The 17,917-nt window shown below is 61.7% G+C and overlaps 1 protein-coding gene across 2 annotated transcripts in view; it reads left to right on the top strand.

The window, feature by feature from the left end:
• Nucleotides 1–210: 210 nt before the first annotated feature.
• Nucleotides 211–17,917, top strand: part of PITPNM2 (phosphatidylinositol transfer protein membrane associated 2) — a 98,957-nt gene continuing 81,250 nt past the window's right edge. The window contains exon 1 of one of the 2 annotated variants that reach the window (XM_054712589.1): nt 211–479. The gene's annotated coding sequence lies outside the window, so the exon portion shown is untranslated. The remainder of the gene's footprint in view (nt 480–17,917) is intronic. The other variant, XM_054712590.1, reaches the window with a different exon arrangement.

The raw sequence follows: 17,917 nt of genomic DNA, 5'->3' as shown, positions 1-17,917 counted from the left end.
GGCGTCCCCGCCAGCCGGGCCCTGGGGACGGGGACCGCGGGCAGCGCCGGCTTAGCCCGCGCGGGAGCCCACGCGGCCGGGTCCTTCCGGCGGAGGCGGCCCTGCCCGGCCCGGCGCCGCTCCCCGCGCGGCCTGACGGAGGCGCAGCGCCGCCGAGTGAGGGAATGCGCCGCGGCCGGGCGCGCTCGGGCACAGCGGCCGCTGGGGCGCGCGGGGAGCGGCGCGCCGAGAGCTGTCCAGCCGCCCGGCCGCAGCGCGCAGACCCCGGCCGCCCGCACGTGCGCCGCCCCCGCCCCGCCGGCGGGAGATGCCCGCGGGGGCCCGGCCGCTCGCGCGGGGGCAGCTGGCGGCGGCGAAGGCGCGCGGGGCCGCGGGGCGCAGGCGGCCCGGCCGGGGCCGGGGCCGCGGGGCCGACGCCTCCCCGGCGGCGTGAGCGGCCCAGCGCGGCCGGAGAGGACGGAGCGACGCCGGCCGAGCGGGTGAGTGTCTCCGCGGCCCAGCAGGAGGGAGGCGCGTCCCCGGCCCGCGAGGACCCCCGAGCGCCGGCTGCGCGGGGAGAGGCCCGGCCCGGCCGCCCGCGCGGGAGGGTGTGGCGGGCGCGGGGGACCCCGGCTCAGCGCGTCGTCCCGAGCCCGGCCCGCGGGTCGCCAGGCCCCCCGGATTCCGGCCCCCCCGGGCTCCTGTGCCCCTTCCCGTCGGGGGCGGCTGGGGTGCCGAGGACTCCCCTCCCCCAGCGACGAGTGTCGCCGCGGCCGGGGCAGGTGTGCGTGCAGCGCGGGGCCTGCCTGGAGGAAGCGGCGGGCAGAACCCCCGCCCAGCTCCCCCGCTCCCCCCTCCTTCCGCCCGGGCCTCGGCGGGTGGTGTGGGGCCTGGACTTAGCTGAGCGCCCCCCCGTGGACCCCCTCCCCCCGGGGCTGGAGGACAGTGTGCCCCATCCCCATCCCTGCTGGAACCCGAGCTGCTAGAGCCCCTGCTGCTCGCCCACCCAGCCCTCGCCCTTTCCTACCCGGGCCCCCCCCCCCGGGGGGGGGGACAGGGGGGGGGACTTTGGCGCCCCCTCCCACGAGGCGCGCTGATCCCCGGAGACACCCACCGGACCTCCCAGTAAACACGGCGGGCTTGCTGCCCACACCTCGCTCCCCAAGTTCCCCAGCTCTGGCCCCTTCTCAGCGATGGGGCTCCCTGCATAGGCGTGCTGGGCCTCTCCGCTGCACCCCTCCGCTGCACCCCTGCCCCTTCCTCTGAGGTGAGGGCTGGGCGGTCCCCCAGCCTCCGGCCTGCTTCCTCTCCCCACCCCGGTTCCTCAGGGCCTCCTGTGAGCATCTTCCTCGGCCCACTCCCCACTCTCCCCACCCCCACTGGGAGTCACCGGCCCTTTTCTGGAGGGGGGGAAGGTGGTAAACGCTCCCCTTCGGGTCTGCATCTCCCCTCAACCCCTGTCTGCCCTCACTCCCTCCGGGCTGTGTCCCAGGCCATTGTTTCTCTGATCGGCACCCGCCCTCCTGGTTTGATGGGGACTTTGGTGGCTGGTTTGTCTTCCTGCTGGATGGACTGTGAGCTCCCCCGGGCCAGGTGTTTCATTCATCCCCGTCCCCGCCCTGGGCCAGCGCCCTGTGCCCAGCCAGCGGCCAGATGGAGGGGGGCCCCTCCCCGGCTTAGACGCTGTCCCCGTCGTTCTGCGAGGAGCCTGGGTGCTGTGCTGGGAAGATGCGCAGCCCTCTCCCTCCCTTCGCAGGGGGACGGCAGCGAGTGGGGCAGGGCTGTTTTTCCTGTAGGGAGCCACTTGCCGAAGGACGGGGACAGGACATGCTCTGCGCGGAGGCAGGCACAGGCCCTGGGTCCCCAGGGTGGTGCGTGTGGAGCGGGCCTTCTCTCTGGCCGCACTGTCTGCGCGGGAGGCGGGAGGGGAGAGGCCTGGACTGTGGGAGTCAGGGTTCCAGGCCTGGCTGTTCCATAACATCTGTACAAGCTGAACTAAGTCACTTGCTTTCTCTCTCCTCTTTTTTATTTTTTATTTTTTTGTTGTTAATCCTCACCTGAGAGTGAAAGGGAGGGAGGAGGAGGGGGGAGAGAGAGAGAGAGAGAGAGAGAGAGAGAGAGAAACATTGATGTGAGAGAGACATATGGATTGGTTGCTTCCCACACGCACCCCGACCAGGGCTGGGAATGAACTTGCAACCCTGGTCCATGCCCTTGACCGGGAATTGAACCCATGACCCTTTGGTGCCTGGGGCAGTGCCCTAACCACTGAGCACGCCAGCCAAGGCCACTTGGTTTCTCTTGGTCTTGGTTGGCCCTTCAGGATCTGGGCCCCACCTCCTCCCCCTTATCAGCGCTTCATCATCAAGACCCGGCTGGCCTTCCCGGGGAGAGTGCATCCCTCCACCCTTTGCCCCTAATTCCATTTCCAAGCAGAATGGCAGTTAGGGGCCACGCCATGAGACTGGGACCCCGGGGGTCGGCGCCGAGTCACGTTTTTCTGTACCCGCTGTGGCCTGGCCCGTGGTGGGCGCTCAGGAAAGTGTCTGCCAGCTACATGGTGGGAGGGCGGGGCCCCCCTCCCTTCCCTTCCTCCCGATCTGGGGGCCTGTGTTAACACCAGGCAGATGGTCCCCGAACCCTCGCATCCGGGGAGGCCCCTGACTTGGCCTCGAGGAGATTAGAAGAGGAAGCTTCTGCTGCTTCAAGATCCTGCTTTCGGGGCCGCACGTCCTGTGGGGCAGGGGCAGCCCTCTCGCTCCCGCGTAGCCGTGGGCAGGCGAGGCCGTCAGTGCCACACGCTGGCCCGCCACGTCTCAGCCTCGCTCCCCCGCCATCAGCCCTTTGCAGAAATCTGCCTATCGGACCCCCTGCCACGGCACCCGCCCCCGAAGTGGCGTTTGCTCCGCGGCTCCGTGGTGGTGGTGGTCCCGGGCCGTTTGTTACGTGCTTCCTGGGCACCTGGGGATGCCATCAGGAGAACCAGTCCTCGGGGTTTGCTCTGACACCTGGGCATTGGGCCCCTGTGGGCGAGGCTTCTTCCAGAGTCTCCTGTGAAAAACTTACTTTGGAATTTAGGGGAGCTAGGCTGCTTCCTCCTGGGAGGACGAAAGAAAACCATGTATTATGCGTGTCCTGTGCACATGGCATACGTGTATGGCCTGCCCCCGTGCCCTGCGGGGTAGGTAGGAGTCTTCCCTCGTGCTCCCCGAGAAGGAAGTTGAGACACACAGGGAGGTGAACTGATTCCCCCAAAAGCTGTCTGGGTTTGTACCCACCCCACCCCACCCCACCCTACCCCGCCCCACCCCACGCTCTCTTCCGACCTCTCGGTCACCTCCTCCCCCAGGCGGGCAGGCTGCTCAGTGTCCAGCCAAATATTCCATCTAGCAACTGTATTCACTTACCCTCATGGCCAGCCCGCCCATTGCTACTTCCCTGCACTGTCTGTCTGTGTGGGCGTGTGTGCTTATGTGTAAATCTGCCTGCCTGTATTCTTTACAAGTCCTCACAGAAGATTTCTGGAAAACTGGACCGACGCGCGCGTTAAATCCAGTACCATTGCACCGACAAGTCAGGCCGGCTCGCCGCGTGGTCAGGCAGGTGCGTCCCCACCGGCGACGGGCACGGCGTGTGTGCGCTAAAGTGTTGCTCCCACGGCAGGCGGAGTCCAGAAGAGGAGACACCCTTTCTGGGAAAGGCAGTCAGGGTTGACTTCCTGGAAGAGGTGGGATTTGAAGAGGCCTCGAGGAATGGGTGGACTTGTGACAGCCAGAGCTCCTGGAAAGGGTGTGGGAGTTAGAGTCTAAAGTCTGAGTTTATGGCCAAGTCCCCCCATCAGAACAGGTCTTGTTTTGGGGAAAGGAGAGAACTGGTCCGGGGGGTAAAGTGGGAGGCCTGGCGATGCCTTCTCGGATCCTCTGCTGTCATGAGGGAGGGCCTGGAGGCACTGGAGCGGGAGGGCTGCACCCCGTTGGGGAGGATGAGAAGCTGAGGCCAGCGGAGGAGGAGGGACTCACCCTTCGGCCTGGAACCCGGGTCCCTAATTGCCAGCTCAGGCCGAGGGGGGCAGTAGCCCTGTCCATTGCCCCCCACCGCCAACCCCCTGTAAAATGGGTTTGGGGTCCTGACTTCCTCACGCTCAGCCCGGCAAACACGATGACGAACCCCTGCTTGTCGGGAGGAGAGCTGGCGTTTGCTCAGTTACTGACGTTAGCCTTCGCCAGGAGCCGGGAAGGAAATGAGCCCACGGGCAGGCAGGTTCCGGTAACAGACAATCCAGGCGCTAGCCACAGCCTTGGAGGAGAGTGTCCGCCAGCCGGCTCCCCCTCGGAGTCCTGCACCCTTCCCCCCGCCTTTCCCCGTGGGAGGGGCCGGGAGTCGGGCAGCCGGGGGCCCCCAGAGCAGACCTCCAGGTAGGACAGCCAGCCTTGTTACTCACGGCAGCTCTGTTCCGAAAAGGGCCACGAACCCCGAATGAGTGAACACTGAGCCCGCGCTCCCGGCGGGAACTCGGGGTGCGGTCCTGTGAGCTTCGGCACACCGTGTTTGTCAGCCAGTCGCTACCTAACCTCGTGTGCTGCGTTCCTGTTTAAAGACGCCTTTCTTAATAGACACTGTTGATTCACAAACATTGGTCTCGGCCAACAGCGCCATCACTCACGCAGCTGAGCGAAGCTCGTCGCACATGCACGTTTTCTCCAAAAGGCACAGCACAGCCATCCTGTGCTCAGGGACACCCGATAGCACTTGGGGCCATTTTAAATTTATTTTTATTGATTTCAGACAGAGGAAGGGAGAGAGAAAGAGAGAGAGAGAGAGAGAGAAACATCAATGATGAGAGAGAAGCATCGATCGGCTGCCTCCTGCACGCCCCCGACTGGGGATTGAGCCTGCAACCTGGGCATGTGCCCTGACCCGGAATTGAACCCTGATCTCCTGGTTCATGGGTCAACGCTGACCCGGAATTGAACCCTGATCTCCTGGTTCATGGGTCAACGCTCGAACACTGAGCCACACCGGCCGAGCATGAGGGCCATTTTAAACTGTGAAACTACCAGCAAAAACCCACAAAAGTGTGAAAATCGTGGCACTCAACAGACAGTTTGAGCTGGAACAAGCAGGGTCCCCTGGTCCTGCCTCAGCTGGGAACATGTACCTGAGGTGACTCAACATCTCTGCCTCTGTGCACGCGTCCGCAGATGACCTCAAAAGCGCCCGGAGCCTGGACTTGGGGGTTACAGACCGTTTCAGTGAGTCAGCGAATTGGTAACTGGGATCTGAGTCATGGGCACTGGCCATACACAGAGCTCCCTCGTGCACGCAGCCCTCCTAAGGCGGAGGCCAGGGCGCAGCTCCGAGGGGTTTAGTGACCTGCGCTGGCACCGGGACCGGGCCGAGCCACTTGCCCCCGTCGCTGGTGGGTTCCAGGCGTGGCTCTAACGCCTGAGCTCTCCCGGCAGCGCGCTTGTGGTAGATTCTTCCCTCCTCCTGTCTCCCCTTGCGCCAGGGACGCGGCTGCCTCCTTTGTGTTCGGGTCTGGGGTCTGCCCCTTCGGGTAACTCCGGCGTCTAGAGCAGGGCACCTCATTGATGCTGTGGAGGCCCCGGGCTGCAGATGGTCGGGTTTGCTCGGCTGGAGGTTCCAGGAAAAGGAGAAGCATCCAGGCATGCGCTCCCTCCCTCGGGAAGGCCGCCACCTCTCCTCTCCACGAGCCCCGGGCGGGAGGTGCCCGTGGCAGAGGGTCCGCCACCCGCATCGGCCCCTCCAACAGCACTGGTCCCCGAAGGCGGCGTTTCAGGCCAACCTGCAGCTTCCTGGGGCCTCCAGTCCTGGCCTCCTTCCTCCTGGGAACCTTTCCAGAATCGCTGTGCTCGGTGCCCTGGGCGGAGCCGCTGCGGGAGAAGGCACGGGCCTGCTCGCTGGTCTCTCCCAGGCTCCGGTGCCCTCCTCAGCCAAGGGTGGCGTTTTCTCTTCTGACAGCTGGGCTGCCCCCACCTCACCTCGGTCTCCTGAGGGTCTGGCTGGCTGTGAGCTCTTTCCCATTGCCGCCCTGGGGAGTGGGAGTCAGGGCCTGCAGCCTGCTGGCCTCACCGGGCCTCCCCTCGGGTCACAGCGGGATCCGGCCCCGGGGAGGCCCACCAGGCCCCAGTGTCCTGGGTGAGGCCCGTGGAGGAAGGGCCAGCTCAGCAGGTACTGTCCCCTTCCGCCTCTTTAAAAGCCGTCTGAAAGGGGGTGGGGGGATGGGGGGCTAGGGACAGGGGTGTGGGTGTTAGGGTAGAAATAGATGACCGTTCCCATTTCAACAGGGGACAGCTCCCGTCCACCCGTCCACCCGGAGGCAGGCCTGGCAGGCATCAAGGCCGGCTCAGCCCAGCCCGTCCGGCCCCTGGGGCCCGGCTGAAGGGCCCGGTAATTGCTTTTCTCGGCACTTTGTGAGAGTTAACTTTTCACTTGCGGTTTTGTGTGTGTGTGTGTTTTTCATAAAGAGGGAGAAAAACCAAACACTTTGTGCAATTAGAATATTTCCCTCTTGGGCAATCGCAATGGCTCCGTTTCGAAGCCCTTTGGAAACCACACACAAGCACACACGCGAGGCGCGCGGGTGGGGGAGCATTCGGCCAGCAGGGCCGGCCCCCACGGGGGCCCCGGGGCCGCGGGGCCGCGGGGCGAGGACACAGCGATGGCACCTTTACTTCGGGTTTGCTCCTGGGAGCCCATTTCCGCGGGCCGATGGGTGCTGCGGGCCGATGGGTGCTGCGTGTCTGACGCGCCCCAGGTGACGGTGCGGCTGAGCCTCCGGGGAGCGGGGCGACCTGCAGCCTTCCCCCCAGCAGCCGTGGGCCCCGCGGTGTCCGGGGCCTTGTTGGGTGTGTCTTAAGAACCCGACAGGGAGACCCCGTGGGTAAGGACCTGGGGAGCCCGGAGCTCTCCGTGTTGGCCACCCGTTGGACAGGCCCCCCGAGGCCCCGTTTTCCCCTCCCTGGGACAGTTCCCCCAGCGAGCCGTGTTTCCGTCGGGACCACGGTCTGTGCGAACCCAGCTCGGGAGGGAGCTCATTCATTTGTCCTGGGGGGGGGGGGGGGGGCGGGGGGCGGGAGTCGCCAGGGCCTGGTTGCCAGATGCGGGCATTAGTATGTGGCCGAGTGCCCGCCTGGTCCGAGGAGAACGGCCGCTTTCATTTTGGTTCCCAGCCGGGGTGACTCACTGCAGCGTCCGAGTTCACGCGAATGGCCGCTCACGGGCACAGTCTGTCCTGCCCTCCTGGGGGCCGAGGTGCAGAGCCCCGATGACATCCATTTTTCTTTTCTTTTTTAATATGTTTTTATTTATTTTTCTCTTTCTTTCTCTCCCCTCTCCCCTCTCCCCTCTCCTTTTAGAGAAGAAAGGAGAGGGAGACAGAGATAGAAACATTGATGAGAGAAACACCGATCGGCTGCCTCCTGCTCATCCCCTCCTGGGGATGGAGCCTCCAACCCACACTTGTGCCCTGACCGGGAATCGAACTGGTGACCTTGTGGGGCATGGGATGATGCTCAACCACTGAGCCACACGGGCTGGGCCCCTCTTTCTTTTCACCTCTGTTATTCACCCCCCACTCCCTGAAAGGGCCTGGTCCTGAGGAGTGTCCGGCTGACTTTCCAGCAGGGGGGAGAGAAAGGAATTCAGAAGCTTAGGCGAAGGCAAGCCGGAAGGAGCATTGGAAAAATCCAAGTCCAAGGGTGTGACCTTTCTTTCCACCCAGAGGAACGGCTTTCCGTTTCCCTGTAAGCTTAGCGTCCATCCCGGGGCTGTGCGCTGAGGGCACGAGACGCGAGGACTCGGACCCCGGCGGTGAGCGGGAGGCTGGCTCCCAGACTCTGGGTGTCCAGGTGGCCTGCTGGCTGCAGGGCTGGCGTTCGGAGGGTTCTAGGCTCATCGTGTCACCCACGCAGGTGACCTTGACGCTGGACCTTTCCGGCTGCTGAGATTCCTGCTCTAGGAGAAGGCAGCTCTTCCCACGTCAGACCTCGGGGGCCCGAGCCTGGCCCAGCGGCCCTGTGCGCGGAGGGACCCTGGCTGATGGGTCTTTGAGTCACCGGTGCCCAGCACAGTGGCCTGGTGACCATTTGGAGGAGGCAGTGGCAGAGGCCCAGAGGTGGAGGGGTCTTGTCTACCCAGCTTTAAAAAAAATAATTATTTACTTATGTATTTACTTATTTGTTTATTTTAAAACCCTAATGTTTGGGACTTACCCCCAGAGAGTTTTTTTTTTTTTTTAATATATTTTTATTGATTTCAGAGAGGAAGAGAGAGGGAGGGAGAGAGAGAGAAACATCAATGATGAGAGAGAATCATTGGTCAGCTGCCTCCTGCACGCCCCACACTGGGGATCGAGCCCACAACCCGGGCATGTGCTCTGACTAGGAATCTAACTGTGACCTCCTGGTTCATAGGTCAATGCTCAACCCCTGAGCCACACTGGCAAGGCCCCAGTTTTTGTAGAAACCCTCCCTCAGTGCTTCTGCTCGCTTTGGCTTACCTCTGCCTAGGGACAGTGAAAGACAACTTGGGCTGAGAGGGCGTAGGGTCCACAGGTGTGAGGAGACCCTGGACTCCCGCGTCCCTCTGGGGCCCTGGTTTCTGTATCCATCAGCAGGGGCAGCGGTGCTCCCTCCCAGGTGTTTGGTCCACGCCGACAGGAGAGGTTGTGAGCGTTTAAGAAATGTTACTGCACTCTCTCATAGGGGATCAGTGTGTCGGTGTGAGCCCCGAGGGTGGTGAGGGCCCCTTACGTGGGGTAGAAGTGTGCAATATAGGGTCAGGGTGTGGGTGCGCAAGCCGGTCAAGCAGAGGAGAGTGCACGGGTGGGTCAGGCGGAGGGGAGTTCTTCTTATCTTGCTTTTGCAGGCTCTGGCCGTCTGCCCCAAGCTATGGGACCTTATAACAATACTAGAGGCCCGGTGCATGAAATTTGTGCACGGGTAGGGTCCCTAGGCCTGGCCAGCGATCAGGGCCCATCTGTGGGGCGACCGGCGGGGTGATCAGGGGGCTCCCGCTGGCACCCGCCTTGGCTGGTCTGGGGCCTGTGGGCTGTGGGCAGCTCCTGCGTTGAGCGCCTGCCCCCTGGTGGTCAGTGAGCGTCATAGTGACCGGTCGTTCTGCTGTTTGGTCGATTTGCATATTAGGCTTTTATTATATAGGATATATTTCAGAAAACATGTCCAAGCAGCAGAGATTAGGGGTGGTTCATCCTAACTCCAGGGATGCTGTGCAGATGCAGCAAGAGGCCGGGGGAGGTGGCTGTGGGAACTGTCTGTGCCTGCCCTGCACCGCGGTCAGGGGCTGCCTGGGATTTCACCACTCACAGGCAGGCGTGTGTGTGGGGGGGCACCCGGCCTTCCACCCGCCTGGGGCTCCGAGTGACTTCCACCTGCCAGGTCCCCTCTCTCCGAGGTGCGGCTCCCGGAGAAGGTGGCAGGCGTGTGTCCTGCCTCTCGGGGGCCTGAGCACTTGCTGACTTCCAGCCCGTGTGGCTGCGGGGGAGGGGCCGGGGGGCACAGGGCCTCCTGCTGCGCGGACTCGGGTTGGTTGGCTCGATGCTCCGGGAACTGGAAGCCAGGCGGGCGGCTGAGTCAGAGCGGGACGTTGTCATCCGCAATTCGCTAAGTCACACTTGCCTTCATTAGGCTAATTACCGTTCGCTGTGAAGTGGCTCCGGGAGCCGGCCTGGGAAACGCCTTCTCGGGCAGGCGAGTGCCGCGTGGGGCTGTCGGGCCGCTTCCTCTCCACCAAGGAAGGGGCCTAATTACGACCTCCGGTCGGGGTGGCGGATACTGGGTCGCATGCTTCGTGCCTTATTTGCGAAATTTAAGGCCGCTCCAAGTGAACCGTGATGCAGTTCATACATGTACTGGTATGTACCAGGAGTGTAAGTCGGCCGTAGGTTACTGAGGAGATAAGCGGAGACGGAGGGCAGAGTTGTAGAAGGTCATGGGGATTGAGAGCAAGGGGGGTTCGGCGTGGGCAAAGTGCTGGTGATTTTCGGAGGCATGGCTGTCCGCTCTAGGGTCTCAGGCTAGTCCACCACCCAAAACACACCCACCAGGCGGCTGAAGGAGTAGCTTTTAGGGCCCTTACTCTGTGCCAGGCCCTCACCTGCCCTCTGCAGCAACCCCATTTTACAGAAGAGAAAACTGAGGCCCGGAGGGGACAAACTGAGCGGAAAGGGACGACGGGTGGCTTCAGGCCCGGACTCTGGCTCTGGAGCTGGAGGCGAAACTGCTGTTTCAGACAGATCACCTGACGCAGGGCGGGTTTGGAGTCCAGGAGGCTTCTGAGAGCCCATTATGGAAAACTCCTGTCGGTGTGGAAGCGTGTCCCCGGGCGGAGCGGGAGAAGGGACACTTCCTCCCCTCCGGGCTGAAGAACGGCCTCCCCTTGCCAAGGAGCTCCGTGTGCGGGAACATCCGTGCCCGGAGGCCGGGCGCCCCGCCCGTGTTGGTACTTACCCGCCGGGAGCCCGTGGTCCAGGCCCCGTGGTGACCGTCCCGCCAGCTCCCCTGCCGGGCACAGGTGGTGCCTGGGTGTGTTTTCACCGTCCTCCCGGCCCGGCTCAGCACAGCTGGAGCTGCACAGACGGGGCTTCGGGAGGTAGAGGTTTTATTTTTAGCCGCACGGCCTCTGTGATTCTGTCTCTATGGAGATCCCAGGCTCGGGGCCACCAGGCTCCAGGCTTTTCCTGCCGGTGAGGGAAGTGGGTCTCGGTTAGGGCCCAGGACCTCAGTCGGGGTGTGTGTGTGTGTGTGTGTGTGTGTGTGTGTGTGTGTGTGTGTGTGTGTGTAAGAGAAACAGAGTCAGAGAGAGTCTGAGATGCTGATGGAAGCTGTGCTGTGTGACCTTGGGCAGGTTGCTTCACCTCTCTGGGCCTGCCTTCATTGCCTCCCCCACCTCCTCTCTGGATCAGCTGCTTCGGGCAGTCTTGGGGTCTACAGCGAGGTTTGAGTGCTGTGCGCGCCCACGTGCGTTACTCTGCTCCGCGGGGCCCTCAGTAGATCGTTCAGGAACTTTCCATTCCTTCTTGTCTTGCTGCTTTTTCCTGTATTTTGGCTTCTCCATTCGAAGGCAGCGAACGAGGAGGTTGGAGGGAAACGTGTTCGAGTCCTTGCCATACATTATCACGAAAGGTATTATCCAGGGAGGTGGAAAGGGCCTCCCTCCCACCACCCATGTGTCGCCCGTGGGGCTGATGAACATGCTCTCTCTTCCGTCCCCGCTGTGGACTCACTGCCCCACCCCCGCAGGCAGTGGACTCACTGCCCCACCCCCGCAGGCAGCGGCCCTGGGCACCGTAGCCCCGTTCCTGCAGCGGACACAGCTGAGGCTCAGAGCGGTTCAGGTATTCGTCCAGGGCCGCCCAGCCGTACGCTCCGGAGCTGGGACCACACGGAACTTTCTAGACTCTGCAGCCAGCATTCTTTTTCCGGGGCTCTGTACAGAATGGGGGTGGGAAGGGGTGGACGCCAGGGGTCAGCCACTGCCCGTGGCCCTTGTCTCCACCCTCCCTCTCACATCTCCAAAACGGCCGTTACCCCCAGAACGGAAAACGACAAGTGTTGGCGAGGGTGTGGAGAAATGGCAGCCCTTGTGCACGGATGGTGGGAATGTGAAGCTCAGGTTAAAGACAGGGTTACCAACGGACCCTGATGGAGAAGCAGGATGTGGTCTGTCCCTGTCGTGGAATATCATTCGGCCACGAAAAGGAAGGGGGTTCTGGCACAGGCCACGCCGTGGGTGAACCTCAAAAACGTGCCGAGGGAACAAAGCCGGCACAAAGGACAGTGCTGTGTGATTCCACGTGGACGAGGGGCCTGGGGAAGGGAAACCCGTAGAGACAGAAAGGGGAGGGCGGTGGGTGAGCAGGGCCTGGGGGCGGGGGGCGGGTACAGAGCTTCTGTTTGGGATGATGAAAACGTTCTGGAAATAGTGGCACAGCATCGAGAATAGCCTTCATGCCCCTGAAGTGTACACTTAAAAAAAATGGCGAGAAAAGAACTCTCAGGCCCTCACTGGCCAGTGTTGCTCATTGGTTAGAGCATCAGCCTGTACACTGGAGGGTGTCTGGTTCGATTCCCGGTCAAGGACACGTACCTGGGTTGCAGGTTCCATCCTCACCCCCAGTCAGGGCACGTGCAGGAGGGACCCAATCAATGTGTGTGTCTCTCACTGATGTTTCTCTCTCTCTCCCCCCTCCCTCCCTTCCTCTAAAAAAAACATAAATGAAAAAAAAACAACCTCACTCCTTGGGTGAAGATTAAAAAAAATCTCAGGCTCATCTTGGAACCTCAGGGGGTCTGGGCGGGTGGCCGTTGCCTGTGCATCTGCAGAGCGTCTGGCTGCCCCCGGCTTCGGGAGAGGCTGGCTGCCCCCGGCTTCGGGAGAGGCGCCCGCACCCCCGGGCCCGGCCGAGGCCACCTGCGTGCACCCCGCCGCTCTCGCTCACGGGGAGGGCGTTCCTGACCGTTAACGACGCGGGCGGCCGTGTGTCTCTATGGAGCGCCGTGCACCTGACCTGGGGCATGTCCTTTTATGGCGCTCGCTGCTCTGGGCGGGTGGAAAGATAAATACCTTTTCAAAGAGCAGATGCCAACTGCCCCGGGTCCCGGCGTTCACAGCTGCGAGGCGCGTGGGAGACGGCTCTGCCGCGGGCAGGTGCTGCGCCCGGGTTTGCCAGAGGATGGGCCTCGCCCACAGCACGGGCTCGGAGCGGGGTCCTGTCGCGGGAGCCAGCAGGTCGCGGACCCTCCCGGAGCCCCTGCTTGCTCACCCGGCCCTGAGGTTTGACGGAGACCGAGTGTGAAGGCCCTGGTGCCTCGAGGGGCTGATGCCACGCTTAGACTCATCTGCCTCTGGCCCGTGGGCGGTGGCGAGGCCCCGGGCTCCCCGAGGGTCCCGGAAGCGTGGAAGGTACGGCTGGGGCTGGGGTGGTGGTGGTGGTGATGTGATTGGAGGGATTCTGCCTCCTGGGCCGGTGTGGTGTTTTCTCAGGTTCAGGAGGCCAGAAGCCCGCATTCAGGGGGCGCTCCTCCCGGGGCTGAGGGAGAACCAGCCCTCCCCAGCTCTGGTGGCGGCCGCCTCCCTCTCGTGCGGAGACGTGTGGGCGCCGGCCTCCGCCCCGCCTCTGTCCTCTCTGTGTGCACGCGTCTGCGTCTCCTCGCTTCCGAACGGACACCAGGCCTTGGATCCAGGCCCCACCCGACGCCAGCAGGACCTCATCTTCGCTCATTACATCCGCAAAGACCTGTTTCCCAATCAGGTCACATTTTGAGGTTCCAAGAAGGACCTGAATGTGGGGAGGGGCACAGCCTTCCACCCCGTCAGCGTCCATGCTTGCTGCGGGAATGAGGGAGGGAGCGAGGACTGGGAAAAGCCATCCTTGTGTGTGGGTGCAGAACACCTGGGGTGGGGGGACGACTCATGGGGGCTCTGGGGTCATTTCCTCTTCCCTGCCAGGCCACTGGCCTCTGTGCCTGCGCCCCGCGCCCTGCCCATCTCCTGACCCGGCCGGCTTTCGGTGGCAACGTGACGTTGACTTCAGGGAAAGCCACGTCACGCCAGGGCGCTCTCTGCTTCCTTTCTGCCCAGGGTCTCAGGGCTCCCTTCACTTCCTCCCTTCCCTCGAGCCAGGAGAGGAGGTGGAGGTGGCTCGGTGGCCTTGGGCAAGTCAGCTCTTTGTCGAACCCTAGCCTCCGTGTGCCAGTGAAGGAGGCCCAGGGGGTGCCCTGCAGGTCTCTGTTGGTCGAGATTATTTCCAATTTACTGCTGAGAAAATGAGGGGCCGGGAAAGCGCCCCGGAGGCGGGACTCAAATCCAGGTGCCCACCTTCCCAGCCTGTCCGTCAGGCCTCTGCCACCTCCTGCAGGAAGTCCTCTGTGATTCACCTGAATCGTGTGGTTCCTTGCGTCTTTACTGTGCCTTGGGTGTGACATGAATTCACAAATACTAGCCTGCTGTTCAGATGGTGCATAGTTATGTGTGTGTGGGGGGGAGGACAGGGACCGGGGTGTGCGTGTGTGTGTGTGTGTGTGTGTGTGTGTTTTCTCTGTCTGCCTTTCCTCTCCCTTTCTGAACAGGCAGGAGCTACGTGGTTGGGGTATCTCTCTGTGCTCCCCCAGTACAGCACCCAGCACAGGGCTCATGACACCGGGTGTGGACCAGCCTCAAAAACATAAGCAGAGGATTAAACACCAGGCGAACTACTAAAAGCAAAAAAAGAAAAAAGAGAAAAAGAAAAAAAGGGCTGTATTCTTTCAACAGATGCCAGAAAAGCATTTGATAAAGTCCAACCCACATCCATTTCTCTTAAAAACCCAGCGACGGAGGGCGAGGCTCGGCTGTCACCCGATAACGAGCATCCCCCATCAGCGGGGCGTCATCCTAGTGTCACAGGGAAACACTCCAGCAGCGGCTTTCAAAGGGAGTCTGCGGAGCCCCGTGCTCCCGCGGCTCGGTCAGAAAGGGATTACGGATCCGACAGCATCAGGAAGACATGGCTCTGGGAGGCCTCCCTTTAATGCCGGCGGCTCGGCGAGGATACCGCTCGCTCATCGCTGTGAAGCAGCGCTCGGCGAGGGCAGGAGCCGGGCCGGGCCGGAGCACGGCTCACGGAAAGGAGGGCGCGCACTAACGTCTTCAAGTGGAATCGCGTTCGTCTTAGGTTCCCAGAGAGGCGCCCTGAGAAGTAACAAGCGGGGGGTGGGGGGGGTCCCCACATGGCGTGCAACATGCGGGTGGAGAGCTGTTATTTCTGTTCGGGCCCGGGGACCCCGGCCACGGCACGAGGTTCGCCCCCAAGGATGGCAAGGCGTTCAGGTCCTGTCCGTCCAAGTGCCGGGAGGAACCTGACGGAGAGGCGCGAGGTCAGGCGGACCGGCGCGTGCCCTCGAGCAGCCCGGCCGCAGAAGCCCTCCCGGTGGAGAGCTCATTTAAATGCGTCGAGCTAAATGTGTGATGAGCAGGCGGGAGAACGATAAAGAACGACAGAAAGCTCAGGGCGTCCGAGTCCAGCAAACACACACCTCCGGGCCCCTCTGCGAAGGAAGCCGCCAGAACACACAGCCGTCCGGAAACTGCAAGAGGATGTGGACGTGGAAGTCGTAACTGCTGAACCGTTCCTGCGAGCGCACTGGAAAACCTCCGTGAGAGGTTGAGAGCGCCTGAGGCAGTGGTCGGCAAACTCATTAGTCAACAGAGCCAAAGATCAGCAGTACAACGATTGAGATTTCTTTTGAGAGCCACATTTTTTAAACTTAAACTTCTTCTAACGCCACTTCTTCAACATAGACTCGCCCAGGCCGTGGTATTTTGTGGAAGAGCCACACTCAAGCGGCCATAGAGCCGCATGTGGCTCGCGAACCGCAGTTTGCCGACCACGGGCCTAAAGTGGTTGGTTTATTTTTTTTACCTGAGGTGATTCACATGAAACAGTGATTGAAAATACACCTCTCGCCGAAACCGGTTTGGCTCAGTGGATAGAGCGTCGGCCTGCACTCAAGGGTCCCAGGTTCGATTCGGTCAAGGGCATGTACCTTGGTTGCGGGCACATCCCCAGTGGGGAGTGTGCAGGGGGCAGCTGATCGGTGTTTCTAACTCTCTATCCCTCTCCCTTCCTCTCTGTAAAAAATCAATAAAATATATTTTAAAAAAAATACACCTCTCGCCCGGCCGGTGTCCCTCCCTGGTTGGGCAGCGACCTGTGAACCAGGAGGTCACGGTTCGATTCCCGGCCAGGGCACGTGCCCGGGTTGCGGTCTCGATCCCCAGCGCGGAGCGTGCAGGAAAACGGCCCGTCCGTGGTTCTCTGTCATCATTGATGTTTCTGTCTCTCTCTCCCTTTCCCATCCTCCCTCTGAGATCAATAGAAACATCGTTTTAAAAATGCATCTCTCGACACTACTATCTGCAAAACGTCAGACAACAATATGGACACTAGATTGCATCTCAGTGTTAAGTGTGCTTTACGGGTAGATGTGCCGTGTAAGCCAGGAAAACGCTGTAAATACAGAGTGAGTTGTGGACACAAAATGATCGCGCCGCTTGGGTAATGGCACCGGCAGCGTTTGTGTGATCACACACTTGGTACCGAGCGGCCCAGGGTCGGCGGCAAACACACCCCACTTTGCAGACCCTTGTCTGCACGCTGCTCCCTACGGACAACCACCGCTGCGGGTGTTTGTGTCTGTCTGTGCTTCCGCTTCTCTGCAGAGACGAGCCTGTATTCTTGCAAAGAAAACCCGTGAATAGCTGCCACCTTGTGCACCTGCTTGTTTTGCTGTTGGCGTTAATCCTCACCCGAGGATTTTTTTTTTTTCCCATTGATTTTCAGAGAGAGTGGAAGGGAGGCGGGGGGGGGAGGGGGGAGAGAGACACACACACATCGATTCTCCTCAACCAGGACGGGGAACAAACGTGTGCAGCCCAGGTCCATGCCCTCGACTGGGAATCAAACCCGAGAGAGACCCGCAGGGCGAGGGCCGGTGCTCCGGCCACGGAGCCACACAGGCCGGGGCTGCGTCTGCTTTTTTGACTTAAGAATTCGCGAGTCCCGGAGGGGGTCCTCCGTCGGTCCCTGTCGCTCGCCCGGTCTCTTTCACGATGGGCTTATTAGCATTCGGCTGCCGGAAGCCCCATCGCTTATCCAGTGGCTCCCTTTTGCCTGGCGTTTTTGATTTGAACAGCAGAGCGTTGGGAGCAAACAGTGCTGTGGAGGGCACCCTGGGACGTAGGTTTCCGTGCAAATACGCTCTCGCACCCGTGGGATAGTTCCCGGAACTGGCGCCGCTGGTCGAGGGCTGCTCTCCTTCGATGTCAGCGGCTGCGGCTAAATCCATCTCCATCCAGGTAGGGCCGGTTCACACGCCCGCTTAGGACGTGAGTGCGAGGCCGCGGTTTTTAACCTCAAAACCCCAGGCAAGGGAGAGCTTTTAAGTAAAAGGAAAATCAGGAGAAAACCCTGTGAGAGCCTTTTCCTACCGCAAAGGCGGCTGGCTCCGGCCGGTTCCTGGCACAGCTGGGTGAGGACGCCAGGCTGCGATGCGGCTGGAAGATTCCTTGCTGGTGGGGGTGGGGGTGGCCGCTGCCTTGCCCTCCGCCACCCGCCTGTCCATCACCGTTACGCCAGGACTTGTAAAATTGGGAAATAACGTTGCCGAGTGAGGACGTTATTTCTAAAGAGTCACCATTCACAGATGTTCCCGGGGCTGGTGGCGGAGCGGGCGGGGCGGGCGTGCTTCATGGTGACAGAGTTGCAGTTTGGGAAGATGAAGAAGTTCTGCACGCAGAGGGCGCTGATGGTTGCACAACAGCGTGAATGCGCTTCATGCCACCGAGCTGTGCACTTTTTTTTTTTTGAGGGGTGGAGGCGCGGAACGGGCTCCACCCACGGTTTTTTAAATCGGGAGCGATATCTCCAAGGCCTCCCATGAGAGGCAGGGGGTCCCAGCCGCACACCAGCCCCCCCCCCCGCCCAGGGTTCCAGAGCGGGGAAGAGAAGTCCCCCCTGTAGCTTCGGGCTGTAAAAACCAGCAGGGGTGGTGGCTGAGGGACACGCAGGCTGCTGGAGTCCCAGGTGTTCCTCTTAAAGGGCCAGCCCATGAATTTACACAGCCTCACTTCCTCTGAGCTCCGGCGCCGGGCAGTGGCTTTGGGGGAATCCAGGGACCTAGGGGGAGGAACTGGATTGCCTGGCGTCTGGGCAGGAACTCGGGGGCCGCTTTCTCCCAGACAGGGGTGCTCGCAGGGGTCATTGTTCCTGTGCTGGGACCTCCCCCACCACAGAGCTGACTGGCAGCCATACCTGAGTTCCCATCAGCGTGCAAGCTGAGCCCTTAAACATGGTCAGGAACATTTATGTTACGTGTTACCTGACCACACACACAGAAGGGCTGCCATTCAGGATAGC

Source organism: Eptesicus fuscus, chromosome 23, assembly GCF_027574615.1.
Source record: "Eptesicus fuscus isolate TK198812 chromosome 23, DD_ASM_mEF_20220401, whole genome shotgun sequence".
Lineage (NCBI taxonomy): Eukaryota > Metazoa > Chordata > Mammalia > Chiroptera > Vespertilionidae > Eptesicus > Eptesicus fuscus.
The sequence above is the reverse complement of the archived record's forward strand: the minus strand, read 5'-3'. Positions and strand labels throughout refer to the sequence as shown.